Below are 14,335 nucleotides of genomic sequence, written 5' to 3'. Positions count from 1 at the left end.
GGCTGTAAATTCTTTAAGGTGGAGATCATATTATTTACATTTAGTTGAGGGCTGTGTGCTTTTCCTGGAGGTTAATCATATTTGTAAGAAATCATCTCTTCACTAGGGAAACAACCTGTTTTTCAGCCAAGTTAATGTGGAGTTTGGCCAATATAAGAGTGGTGGGATTTGAGCTGAGGACATCATGTTTTGGTGAATGTCAATATTTATTATAATGAATTTATAATATGCATTGTCATTTACTCTTTTGGGAGGTTAGTTCCTTTTAATGTAATGTGCTTGTATTATATTTTCTAATATAATAGCAGTAGAAATCATGAGAGTTGAAATAAACAATTTCCTATCTGCCAACATCTTGGAAACCCCCCTTTTTTTCCATTTAAACAACTGTTAAAAAGAGCAGAATTGAAATGAAAGATGTAAGGTTATTTTGCTTTACATTATAGGCCTGGAAAGCAACAACCTCAAATCTTCAGTATACCTATCAGATTTTAAATCATTTATAGTTCTGAAATCTGTTAATGTTCTATGGAAATTTTGGAAAAATTGATATTTTTCCAAATAGCTGACATATTTTATTTATTACTAAATATTTCTTAATTTTCTTCCTTTATTTTATAAATGTAATGTAAGAAAGGTAACTTTTTAGCTGGAGTACTGTGGTGATTCTTTGGGGAATTTCCCCTGTATGAAAAGTTTGACACGTTAGGATAATAAATTGCTGGATGGATATATAAAAGACAATGATTGTAGAACTAGTTGAAACTTGTCTCCTTAAAGAGACAATTTGAAGGTTTGCTTAAATAAACTCTTCTTTCAAGTGATATTTCTCTCTACTGGCTGGCTTGCTAAGCTTCTTAAGCTCCACTCCGGTTCATTAGGCAGCAGTGTGTGTTTGCAGTGCCAAAAGCTGTGGGCTTGACTCCTGCTGGCAGTGGAGCTGGATCAGGACGTGCCGCTGTCGCTGCTTGCGTGAGTGAGGCAGCCCCAGAGATTGTGGCCATTAACCATTCTGGAGCATATCTAACTTTATTCTGTTTAGTCCTGGTAGAGCTCCTGTGCTTCAGCTTATAGTGCTGAATGAAGGAGATGGGACTTTGCTTTGATATGCTGAATCTCACGGCTCTAAATATTGGAAGAAATATGTAGGGAATTACAGTGCCAAAAAAGGTATGCTTGCAGCCACACAACTTCAATAAAACTCCTCTTCAGTTTACACAGCATCAGTGATACTGAGAAGTCAGTTTTGTACTGATTAAGATGATGTTTCCCGGTGGAAAAAAGAGTTAGTGTAGTAGATAATGTGCAACTGCCCCTTGTTCTGGAGATTCCAGTTGGTGAGGGCTGGTTCTCTAAGCTGAGGGAGCACATGTGGCCTGTTTTCTTTTGCACAGATTGTACTTTCGTCCTCTTGATACAGAATAATTTTTGTGTAGCCATTGGTGCCATTGTAGATCTGATAGGAGTCTGTTGTGTTTCACTCAGTGTTTAAATTAATTTAGAACATATTCAGACGTCTAGAACGATGTAGCATGCAGCAGTGGGCTTCTTAAACAGAGGCACTTTCAGCATATGTTATATGAGATTGTTTGACGATATTCTGCTATTAGTTCTCTGTGTGAGACAGCATTTTATTCTAAAATAATTGGTTTTTAATCCTTGTGAAAAAGTAGGTCATCTCTTAGGGACTGGCAAAAGCAGACAAGCTGGAGCTGTCCTCATTCCAGTATTGGAATACCATTCTTCAAGGAAGGTCTGATGTTTTCCACTTCACTTGAAGCTGTTGAATTTTGGGGTATGCAGGGTAGTATAGCTGCTTTTGCAAGTATATTAAGGGTAGAACATGACAGGAACAGTCTGTGCTTCTGTGACAGCATGGCTTATTTTATTTATTTTGGCTTGGATTTGAGATAATAGTGCTGAACTCTTCTGTTTATTGTAATATTATATTTTAATTGATATAAAGCACCTTTTTAGAGTAAATAGAGTTATTTTTTCTCTAATGTTCTTCAAAAATTCCTATATCAAGAATATACAACTTTGAAATATCTTTGAAGTAAAATATAACATTTCATTGCTATTGAATTATGAAGTAAAAGCTACTAAAATATTGAAAAACTTTGTAGTGTTTTCTACTACACAAAACTATAATTTGTACATCTGCGTCCTTGAAGAAGTGTGTCTTTGCATCCATTTGTTATAAACTAGGATCTGCAGTTGAACCATGGCAGCCCAAAAGCTATGAATGTTGTTGGACACTAAACATGAGGCAATGGGCAATAGGCAGCCTGGAACTTTAATAGGGTTTTAATTTTTTTTTTCCAGTACAAAAAACCCCACACTGGATGAAGAGCTATGTCATGAAAATTAAAATTAAATATTCCTACCGCTAAAGTCCCAGTGCTACAGGAACATGGCTGTATCATGGCATAGCGTCAGAAATTTCTCACATTCCTTTTCTAAGATGATCCCAGTACTATGAGATCTGTCTTTATTTATCTATTTTAAAGGTTTATCTTAGAAGATGTAGACAGGACTATCTCTGAGAGTGTTCCTGGAGAAAATTACAAGCTAATTATAAGCTAATAAGCTAGTAAACTAATTATAAGCTAATAATTATAAGCTAATTATGAGCTAATATTTTGGGATGTAGATCACACATAATGCCACAACCTCCAACTAGGTTTTCTTTCTAGAAAAGACTTTGATGAATACTTGTGTCTCAGTTTGTTTATCCACAGGAAAGCATTTTGGGACACAGGAGAGTTAATTCTATCCATTTTCTTGGATTCACTAGTACTCTGTTTTTTAAAATAAGCACTTATAAAAAATGACTTGTGTATCAACTCTTCTAACTATTCAGTAATACATTGATTAGTCATATAACAGCTATCAAAGCTGCAGTGTGGAAAACATTGTGAGGGTAAAGAGTTTCTGAGTTATTTGTCCATTATTAGCAGTTGTACAATTATTCATGAGGGTGTTTCTATAAATGCCTTAAAAATGAATGAAGGGAATCAAAAGAAATAGGTTTTAAACAGAGCAATATAGCATACTTCTGTGTGAACAGAGGAAAAATCCAACACAAGGAAGACAGATAAACCTTACCACTAACTTAATAAGACTTTGGATCAAAACCAATGAAAGTTTTGAAGCTGTTTCTGTGGAAATCACTCTAAATCATAAATCACTCCCAGCTTTTCATTGACTCTCCTGGGACCAACAGTATCCAGGGACTTTGTTTGAAATATTTTTGGGATTTCAGCTATAACTTGTGTAAAATCCTTAAATCTAACATCATTAAATATCTGATGCTTCATAAAAGTCTACAGATCTAATGATTAGAAAAGTTCTGCTATCAAAAAAACTACCTGTTCAAAATATTTGTTTGGAAGAGTCCATGAAAATTATTATCATCCAAGTACTTACTGCATTTTGTGAAGCAAATAACTTCATAAATCCAATGGATAAAATAAATTTTCCAAGCATATACTAAAATATGCATGAAATATTCATGGTATGAGCAATTTTCAAGATTACATTATTTATTTGTGATTTTATTTTCTAAGGAACTCCTCTACTGCTCATTTGGAAATATGAATCCTATGTTTGGAGTCTTATCTCATAAACCCCTGAAATCCTTCATTTGCCTTGTCTTTCTGTGAGAGTGTGAGGCTCATGTGGAAGAATTTGACTTATTAACAAAGTTGTCATCTGAGCAGAGGCTATAGGAATGATCACAGTGTGTTGGTGGTATTTATTAAGTGGTTAGCTTACATTTAGCTTTCTTATATAGTATAATAATTGTGTTCCAAATACAGTTCTGACTGATCTTTAGTAATTTAGAGTTCTCAACAGTTGTCTAGGCACACTTAAATCTTTGGCCAAATATATCCTTGAAATTGGGCCATCTTTAGGGGAATGCCTGATTTTCTTGTTCTTTGACTATTCAGCTGTAAAACAGGAACATCTTCCTTCCTTGTCAGAAGGAGGGACATGAGAGCACATAATTATTAATTACAGCATAATGCTTAACCAAAAAGTGATGAAATCAGACTAATCAGCAAATTAGTAAGACCTGTTCATTTAAGCTAAATTCAAACATTTGAAACGCATAATCCCATGTGTGACTGTCACAGCTCTGCTCTCTGTGCCTTGTACTGAGCTACTGCATTTGGGTGGTCATTTAAAATTCATCCATGAGCACTGCTTTATATAAGATCAGCAATACTGGGTCAGTTCAGCCTGGGCTTACCTGGGGAATGGAAACCTGTGCAAGTGCAGAAACAGGACAGATTTTTAGAGGTCCTGCTTGCTTGGTGACACTCCTTCAGCTTCTCTGCATCTGGGAACCTTTCGAATCAGAAGTTGCATCTTTGTGTTGGATAGACAGTGATAGTTTTCTTGCATGAGCTCATCTAACTGAACCCATATAAAATTTAGATACTGACGCATCCTGTGACAGTGACTGCTATATTATCTGTCCAAACATTTATATTTGTATTTGTTTTTAATTTTGTCTAATTTCATCTTATACTTCTTAGGCAGCATTTATTATTTATTATAAAAAACCAATGGATAATGATTTCCTTTTCACTTTTCCATGCTACTGCAAGCCCATAATTCTTATATTCTGATGGCTATTTTTCATAAAATAATACATTTAATTCCCACTTTCAGTTTCTATGGAGAGAACAGAATGTTCAGGAACTATAGAATACTGTCCTGTTAAGCTGCACAACTTTTTGACATAACAGAGGAAAATTCAATTTTAATATTTCAGTAGCTGAAAGGAGGTAGTTCAAAGAGTGTAGGCAAACAATGATGAGAATGTGTTGACAGTGCATGAAATCTTTGATGTGGATTCCTTTATAAAATAAAATGACTTTTTGGGGCTGCAAGGATGGCTGCTAAAAACTCCAGTTATAAGCCCTCATGAGAAAATAGGAGAGTCCTTTTGGTTTTAGCATTTCTCCTCAGCTGAAAGAATGATTGATGATTTTTAAAGAATATCTTGTAGTGCAAAAGACCATAACAGAGGCTATCTAACAGATCCTGGTCGTCAGTATGGTGTTTTTATATTCATTTACTCACTCTTTGTAGGAAATTAAAATAGATTAATGGGAGTTGTTTTTTTTTTTTATTTCAGAAGGGAGTAGAATTCAGGAAACAGAACTGTCAAAATTTATATTTAAATGACATGGTTGTGTAATGTTTGTCAAAGAAGAAAAGAGTACTACAACCTCTTTCTGTGCCCCACTAAGAATGGTTATCTGTAGAGTGCAAACAATGGACTTATTTGTTGCACACACCTGAGGCACAAAGAAGGAATGAAAGTATTCAGCTGGATTCCATCTGAATCCAGGGCTGTAGACACAGCCCTGCTCAGGTTTAATTGTTCTGTGTGCTATAAGAACATGAAAAAATAGCCTGCCTTGTAAAAGTTGAGGATAAGTACTCTGCAATTCATGAGAGAGGAACAGAGACACTGCAATCTGCCTGCTGCTCACTGAGGCCCTGGATGAGATCTTCCTCACTCTGGAAGTCATAGCCTGTGTAGAACCCTCCTCATATGCTTTGAAGGGACACTTAAGTGGCTTCCTGTCTTCCCAGCTACTCATGCTAGAAGACATGCTTTATTGTGAAGAGCAATTGTTTTCTGTAAATCTTAAAAATCCTCTCATCATTTGGCTGGGGGTCATGTTAAAGAGGGAATCCAATAAATCCCCATCCAATCAGATTGTTTCTGGCACTTCACAGTCCCCTTCCCAATCAGATTCTCTCTGGCACTTAACAGTTGATGGACATTTGTGCTTCCTCTCACAGACAGTGAAGTGCTCAAATAATGAGCTCTTCTTTACTAAAATAAATAGGTCAGATACTTGAAAGTTCTTTTATGGAGAAAGATGGAGAACTATGCTGAATGACTTTCTAATCCTCTGGCAACACCTCTGTAGAAACAAATGTAAGATGTGGGGATGGACAGATCTCTTTAAAGGATCTGATATTCTGTATGGAACTTGTGAGAAGTATCCTTGAAATATGGTCACCCACAAGATTTCACAGCATAGCAGCTGACAAATTCATGCTCTACCACTTCCAACTCCAAACAGGAAATAACTGTCTGAGAAATAATCATGAGTGTTAAGAAAGTGCTCTTGGGAAAATAGCACTGGTTTTGTTTTGCTTACAGGTAGGTACCCACCAGAAATGTGTGAGAATGGTACTACAAGCATAAGTATGATATTTGAGTGGTAGTCTCTTTTAAATATTAAAAGGACTTGGTCCCCCAGAATTCAGTTAAAATATCTATAATTTAACTAAGATGCCATATCCATTACATAATCATTATTTTGCTGGCACCTGCTTGGTTTTTGTCCCTAAATGTAATTTAACATGTCTAGGATATGGCTGATGAAAATGGTAAGAAACTTTTTGTACAGCATCAAGCATAGACAAGCTCTAAGCAAGGTATCACCCAGTATGCTGTCCTTGTTTGCTTGAGTTCTTTAGACAAACATCCTTCAGCAAACATCTCAGAACAAACACAAGTACTGCAGGGAATCCAGCAGCTTCTGATATTTCTAATGTTAAAAACAATCACATATACCACTTTTATGTCATGGAAATCTGCTTTGTAGCAGACTTAATTTCCCCCTATAAATGAATTTGATTTTGTTTTACTTGGTTTCTCAATAATTTACAGTGCATCACATTTGTATTAACACAATTGGAAGATTGTATATTGACAATAGGTATATGATCCACCTTTGTTAACATCATGTTTGAGTGTATCAAATTTTTACTTTAAACCATAATGTGATTACTTACTGTGGTCTTACTACGCCTTCCAGTTTTATGGAAGTGGTCTCTGTATAAGAAGACTGAGTCCCCTAAGGTCCTGTAGGAAACCTGTAAAAGTTTAGAGAACAGAGGCAGACTCTTCTAGTCCATTCACTGGACTCCCATTTCTTACTGTCTGACATCTTTGATGCTCAAGACAAAGGAAACATACTGTTCCAGACTATTCTGCTGCTATTGAAATTAACTTACAGGGAAGGATTCATAATATGTAACACAAAATATTTTTATATCTCTTGTTCACAAGGATGCAAATGCTTTTGCTTTTCATAAAAAACGTCAGAGACAAAAATACAGAACTGTTTCTTTTAAACATGCAAACAAACATCAGGCATCCAGTACTTCTGAAAATACTTAAAATAGTGAATTATCTGAAGGTAAAGGACATCTCATAAGCTGAGAATCCAAGTGACTGGAACTGGATTTCAGAAATCTCATGCTGAAGAGGTACTGAGCAATCCTTGGATAGAGGAAATGAAAATTCTTTGTAAGACCTGTATTTCTGTGAAAACTAGTGATTAGAAGGGGGTAGTGCCTTTCATGTAATGCTTTCACAGCAAATATGGAGAGGCTGAGAAAAGTGTGTGTAAAAGAGCAGTAATGTGTGACAGAGAGAGACAGATTGTTAGGTGCAGCAGTACACTTAAATAAAACATCACAGCTGTTATGTCAGATATGACTAAATTATATGATACCTATTTTGAAGACAGTTTATGGCTCCTAGGATCATAGAGTCACAGGTGGCTGAGGCTGGAAGAGACCTTAGATGGTTAGTTTCCCCAGCCTGGGTGGTTGCAAGAGTTCTTATTTCCCAAGAAGAGTGCTTTGCATTTCTCCTCATTGAATGTGAAGAAGATCTGTGGACTTCCTGTCAACCAATTTCTCCAGCCCACCTGGGTCTCACTGAATGGCAGACCTACCCTCAGCATATCAGCTGGCTCTGCATCTTAGTGTCATCCTGCAGACTTGAAGAGAGTGCATGCCAGTACCTCCTCCAAGTGCCTAACCAAGGTGTTCAGCAGGACAGGTCCAACATCACTTCTTACTGGCCTGCAGGCAAAGTGTGACCCATTAACTATTACTGTCAGAGGCCTGTCATCTCAGCAATCTTTTACCTCTGGATGTCCACCCCTCCAGAGTGTAATGTTCTAATATTTGTAAAGGAACACTGTCGTAAACAACATTTAAGACCTTCCTAAAGTTGAGGTAAATGACATACACTGTTCTCCCAGCAGATTTTTTCTTTAGATATATTTTCTTCATTGTCCATTAAATTTTAATTTGAAAACAAAGCTATGATGGAGTTAGTATGCACAGCTGGACAGAGTGAGGCCAGAAGCAGAGAGAACACAGTGAAGGGCGGCTCCTTTTGCCAACAGTCCAGTGAGTTCTGTCTGTCTGCTTCAGTTCAGCTGGAGAAACCACCTGTGAACAACAGCACACAGCACTTCCATATGCACTTAACTATTGTGAAGATGTTAAAAATATCAGCTTAAGTGTTGTGCAAATATTAACTCATTCTACTGAGTCTTGTTAGCCGATTGAAGCCATTATTAATGTTAGGAATGGCCAAAGGATATGTTTAGTGAATGTATGTGCAGAAGACCCAGTAGTAGCATTGCAGCCTTTTAAAGTTGTGAATCAGATTGTAAAACCACTCAAGTTGTGGTAGTGAGAACACACACTTAGGAGACTGATTTGCTACAAGACTACACAGATTATGATAAACAGGCATAACGTGCAGCTGAGGAATTGAGTAGCTTGTCTATAACTGGTGTGATCTTTTAGTAGCACCTGATATAAAATAAATTCTCTTGGCATATGCTTGAGGAGATAACTTGCAAGAGTAACCCCAACTTTAAAAAATTATGTTAAAACTAAGTAAAATAATATTTTTCCTGGATTATTGCACTTCTATAAAATAACATACAAAAATTTTAACTAGAACATGGATTTACTTTAAATAAAAAAGTAGTCATTGTCTAGCATTGTCTGTGCCACAGTGATTGGGATTTTAAAGATTTTTTTTTTTCAAGAATTTTCTTACCAGAAAAAGGGAACCCTTGAACATTTCCCAAAATATTAAATCCTTCTAAAACAGGATCTATTCAAAATACAGTAATCTGACTCCAAAAGATATGATATTTAACTTATACAGACTCTTAAAATAACATGAAAGGGAATAATATGAAGGAAGGGATTGTGGCTGCTGATTCATATGATGACCTAGGTTGTGGCTGAAAGAAGTAAGGAATGATTTCTCTTTTTACCCTTCTATTTGAGGAATGAAAATGGGTGATGCTTACACGAATTGGAACACGATAAAAAGAGAAAAGTGACTTGTTGAAAGGGATCTGGTTTATAGCATTGGAACTTGGAGATCTCTGCTTAGTGAACAGCAGTGCTGCCTTAATGTCAGTATATATCACTTCATGCTACCTAGAGAAAATATTTGAGATTTCCTCAAAGTTATGTGCAGTCCTCTATTATTAAGCATTATTTTTATTTTCCTCTGTGCTGTTTTTTTCACATGATGCTGATTTCCTGGCGTAAGATGAGTTTTCTGTTCAAAATGTCTGTTTTTATGTATAAATGCTCTCCCAAAGTGGTGTGAGGTGGTTGTTAAAAAGCAGTGTCTCTGCTTGGAGAACTTGGTCTTTGCCACACTTTGCTAAATACTTGGTTCTCGTGTTACTCTTCACAGATAATTGTGCATTGTTACATATAATAATATCTTAATTTTATCACAGGTAATGTGGTTTGAAAGGGAAAATGAAACAAAAAGTTATACTCCTGCTTAGTTAGCCTGCTGTAAAATTTTGGCTCAGTGGGACAGAGACATGTTAAGAGTGGGATTAAAATGTATTTCCTCTGGGTAATATGTGATGGTGGCATTTGGAAACTCATATGCTGGAAGGGTTAGCGCTTATTAGCTGGAAATATTCTGTATGTCCTGCATAAAGTGAAAATGCTAAAGCAGTGAGTAGGTTTCTTTTCATTGTGACTGAAATAAATATTAAGAAAAAATTTAATGCAGTTTAATGTACATGTAGAGAATTGTCTTGGTGGTGTGCAGGCAGTACTTTACAATAATTGCAGTACAACTAGGAGAATATTAATGAATGCTGCTTTGAACTGCTATTAGTCATTGTGATTTGAGTATAATTTGTGTCATACTTTGCATAGGTAGTATGAGTAATATACTACTCATTAGATTTTATACCGCTAGGATGGTGGATTAACAAAATTATTGTAGTAGGATTATTCCAATTAAAGGGATCAACTTCTATGTTTCTCTTTTTTCTTACTATTTCCCAAAATAATTTATAACAATATTAATATTATTTTTATCAGGATTAGTAATAAATCCTGGATGGACCATGTTAATGGTAGCTACCAGTTACCTGTTAGCCTCTCATTTTTGTTTATTCTTCTTTATTTAAACTTCCCATGACAGTTTTATTTGTGATAAAAACTGTGTACTTTCACTGACTTTTAAAATATTTAGCATATTTAACAGTGGCAACAGAGAGCTATATACTCCGTAGTATATAGCTATATAACATGTATATATGTTATATAGCTATATATATAGAGAGAGCTATGTTATATAGAGAGCTATATAACAACTATAGTAGTTGAAACATAAAGCTAGACATAAAAAGCTATTGATTTGATACAAATAGTTAAAAGTATTTGAAAAATATTGCGGTACAAATGTATTAAAAAATGTTATGAAAACTTGTGACTTGGTTGGTAGCCATTATCGCTAGCAGAGAAGGCTTCCAGGAAAAAACGTTTGTCCAATGTGTGTCTACAGTGATTTAAAGAGTGTAGGACTTGGATCAGAGGCAAAACTCAGAGAGGGGACTTGTTAAATAAGGTGGGTTGTTTTTGTCCAGGAAGAAAACTTGCTGTTTGTATGCATTTCTCAGACAAGTTGTTACAGTTCCAGTGCACTATTGGAACATGAGTTGATTATTCAGTGTGTAGTACTTTGATTTGACCTCATGCATTTAGATCTTTTACAGAGATATGTTGGAGGTAGACACTGCATAAAAATCCAGAATGGCTACTAAACTCTTTCACCCTCAGCATGAATTATCACTATCAGAGTTTCTTTTTTCCTAACTGCAAATGAATTTAAAGTACAATAAATGTGAATTCCACTGGCCCATAGTAAAATTCCTGGTTGTGCTAGGAAACTGTATCAAGTTCATAGAACATATATGCTTGATCTTCTGAAATATTAGTTTCTTTTTAGTTGAAAGGTTGCATACATTTGCATTGATGTGTCATGGTTTCAGTTAATGTAAGTCCTGCTGTAATGTCAGTAGGTTTTTTTTCTCTATTTATTTATAATTTTCAAAGGAACTTTTACAATTCTCAACAGAGCTGTCTCCTAAAGTTTAAGTGACATGCAAACTGTTTTGTTGTTAATCAACATCCCTCACAACCAAGCTGTGACATCATGAGAATTCCCAAAGAGCCTTTTGCTTTCAATGGAAGATACATATTTATTTTTCAAACATTGACTTTTTTAACTAAAGTTTTCATTGTTGTTTAAAGAAATAATTTTTTACATATCCCAAAAGACTTAGACAATATCTCTGAATACTTCTTTGGGTTCTTGAAAGAGATTTGTAATGTAGAACTCACTTTGCACTACTTAATAACAGACATTTTGCAGTGTAGCCAGCTATTTTTTGTGCCTGGTAATAAAGGTACTGATAGCAGGCCACAAGTGTACTACTGCTGCCTTTATCTTAACTGCTCCCAGTTATTTGAGAACTTGTCAACCTCTCACATGTTCCACACTTTCCATAACTATTATTGACATAAGAAAAAATCTGTGGGGAAAAAAGTAGATCAAATCCCAATGTACATGTATGAACTGAATTAGAACTGTATGCAGAATTACATGAATTTAAATAGCCACTGGTTAAACACAACTTGCATGAATATTGAATGGCAAAATATTTCCTAGATGGATTTAATTTAGATTGCAAGTCCCCAACAAAGTTATGTTACCTATTTGTATAAAACAGCCTTCTCTTTGAATGACAGTTAATCGCAGAATAATTAAAGATTAAGTATATGTACATCATAGAAATTAAAGATCGAATTTCAGTGTGAGTTCTAAAATTCTGAGAATTTTAAGGGAAACCTATCTTGGACCATGGTTAATATACTTCCCCATATGGATATACCACATATGTGAAAATTAGTTCAAAATAAGTATCTTTCATTTCTTGCAAACCTATGGAAAGGATGTACTCTGTATACTTTAATTTTCAGGAATGTATGCAAGGGTTGGATGAAAAATACTTCCCACCAAATGTTTGGCCCTTACAGATATCAGCTTCCATTTCTGGTGTTGCAGCTGTTACTGTTAGGGAGGTAGGGGCTTCTGTGAAGGCACACATGATCTGGTGCACACAGTGGATGTGACATTTGTGCATTCAGAGAATAGTAGAATAGTATTTTTTAGTAGTACATAAAAAATTCTATGTCTTACAACATAACTGAACAAAATTCTCTAGTCTGGTCCCAATGGATTAATTCCTAAACCTTAGCAATTTTTTGTCCTGTTTTGGAATACTAGAAATATTGCAAGATCTTTGCTTTATAAATTCAGTAGAAGGATAAATATTTGGAAAAAAATAGTATATGATTTTAGACATAAACATGCTTTTTTAAATCAGAAATTTAAAAGGAATCAGTCTATATTTGTGTAAAGATGTATTTTTCATTAAAAGACTGATAAAGAGTTTTTAAATAGAATTCTGAATACTGTAGTTGTAGAGATTAGGGGAATATAAAATTACAATTTTTAATGTAAAATTTCATAGAATTCATACTATGAATTTGCAGAGCTCTATTGACATAATTAGCTGTAATTCAGAGTCAGTATTAATTGAACCAAATGTTATTAACAACACTTTAGAATATAAATGCTAATTTAATAAAGAATGGCAAATTCATTTAACTCAGCATGGTCATCCTCTTTGCTGAATTTTATCATTTACTTTCAGTGTGTAGAGTCTCATGGCACAAATCAGGAATAGGTCATGCATGGTTGCTTAGTGGTTTCTTAATTAGTATTATAACCCATTTGCTTTGTTAATAGCTTTGCATTTGCAAATATCATATCCCATTTTCACTGAGGAATCATCGCTCCAGCTAGTCTAGAGTAGGCCTGTTAAGGAAGCAGTAGAAATCAAATAATGTATAATCCTGCAAAACATGTTTGTCATGTTCTGTGATCCAAGTGACTGTTCTTTGTTGTAGCTATCTTTTATACCTTTCTGTGAAAACCTGGGCTGACACATGACCTGACTGCAAGATTGTATCTTTAAGGGTGGTGCTGTCACTCACTGTGATTTTAGCTATATATGTTAAATGCAAAAGTTCTAAATGTGGGTCAAATATATAATCTCTGCTGTGTTTTTTTTTTTTTTCTTTTTTTTTTTTTTAAAGAAAGGAAGAAAACCTCTGTAGACTGGAGATATCCCTGCATTGCTTACTGTTTAAAAGCTTCCTCAAACCCTTGCACTGCATTGCTGAGAAGTGCAGCTGTTGGTCTTGGTCACTAATGACAAACCAGAAGCTGTGATGTGCCAAGTCCCACACCTGCGGGCAGACATTTACTGTGGCTTTGTGATGTCCAACAGGGCTGGAGAAGCGGGTGAGAAGTACTGCAGAGCTGAGCTTGGTGCCAGGAAAGAAAGTTCTGAGAGTCCCTTTGGCTGGTGCTCCTGGGCACTGATACAGTTCATAGCCCCATTCTGGCTAGTATGAAGAAAACCAACTCTGTGCATGCAAACCCAGCACAATGGTGATAACTGTCTGCTTCTGAAAATGACAGCCAGCTACACAGAGGGCACGGTAACAAGTGTGTTTAGGATGAAATCTTATTTTTACATTAAAAAGTACCAGTATTTTTAAATAGGAAAAAAATTTAATTTTCTCTTTTCTTACAACAGAGAAATAGTCATGGTGTGTGATTTGAACTAATGTTGGTCTTGTTTAATGATTATTCACTAGCTCGTGAAAGAGGCTACAGAGTATAACAAAACTGGAATAAGCTCGCTCAGCACATGGTTGGAGGTTTATTTGCAGTTTATGCTGCACAGATGGGTAATAGTTTGAAAGTGCAGATGGAATTTAAGGAACAGCAAGTTCAGTGGGGAAACTGCTGTGTTGAAAAGAGGGAAAGAACTGAATGAATCAACAGCTTGAGAGAAAAATATTGAGATCCAGCTGGTTATTACACAAATTATTTCAGCCTCTCCTAAAGTATAAACTGTGAGGACAAACAGCAAATATTTTACAGGAATTGGCTTTTTCTTCATTATTGTTTTATACAAGAAGTACCTCTCAATAGAAGGGCTTTTTTTCCTTGAAAGACGTTATATTAGGAGCTAGTGAAGGAAAGAGGCAATGATCTGTCTAAAGAGCAAGACAAAGCTAA

General features: G+C 35.4%; 1 protein-coding gene across 8 annotated transcripts in view; it reads left to right on the top strand.

Annotated features, from left to right (window-relative positions):
* The window catches only part of TAFA2 (TAFA chemokine like family member 2), a 180,232-nt gene that overhangs the window by 63,546 nt on the left and 102,351 nt on the right, over positions 1-14,335 (top strand). The window contains exon 1 of one of the 8 annotated variants that reach the window (XM_077783494.1): positions 13,715-13,756. The exons of the other annotated variants lie outside the window; for them this stretch is intronic. The gene's annotated coding sequence lies outside the window, so the exon portion shown is untranslated. Of the gene's footprint in view, positions 1-13,714; positions 13,757-14,335 lie in introns of those variants that run through there. 8 annotated transcript variants of the gene reach the window in all.

This window comes from Lonchura striata, chromosome 5 (assembly GCF_046129695.1).
Source record: "Lonchura striata isolate bLonStr1 chromosome 5, bLonStr1.mat, whole genome shotgun sequence".
NCBI classification, from domain to species: domain Eukaryota; kingdom Metazoa; phylum Chordata; class Aves; order Passeriformes; family Estrildidae; genus Lonchura; species Lonchura striata.
The sequence above is the reverse complement of the archived record's forward strand: the minus strand, read 5'-3'. Positions and strand labels throughout refer to the sequence as shown.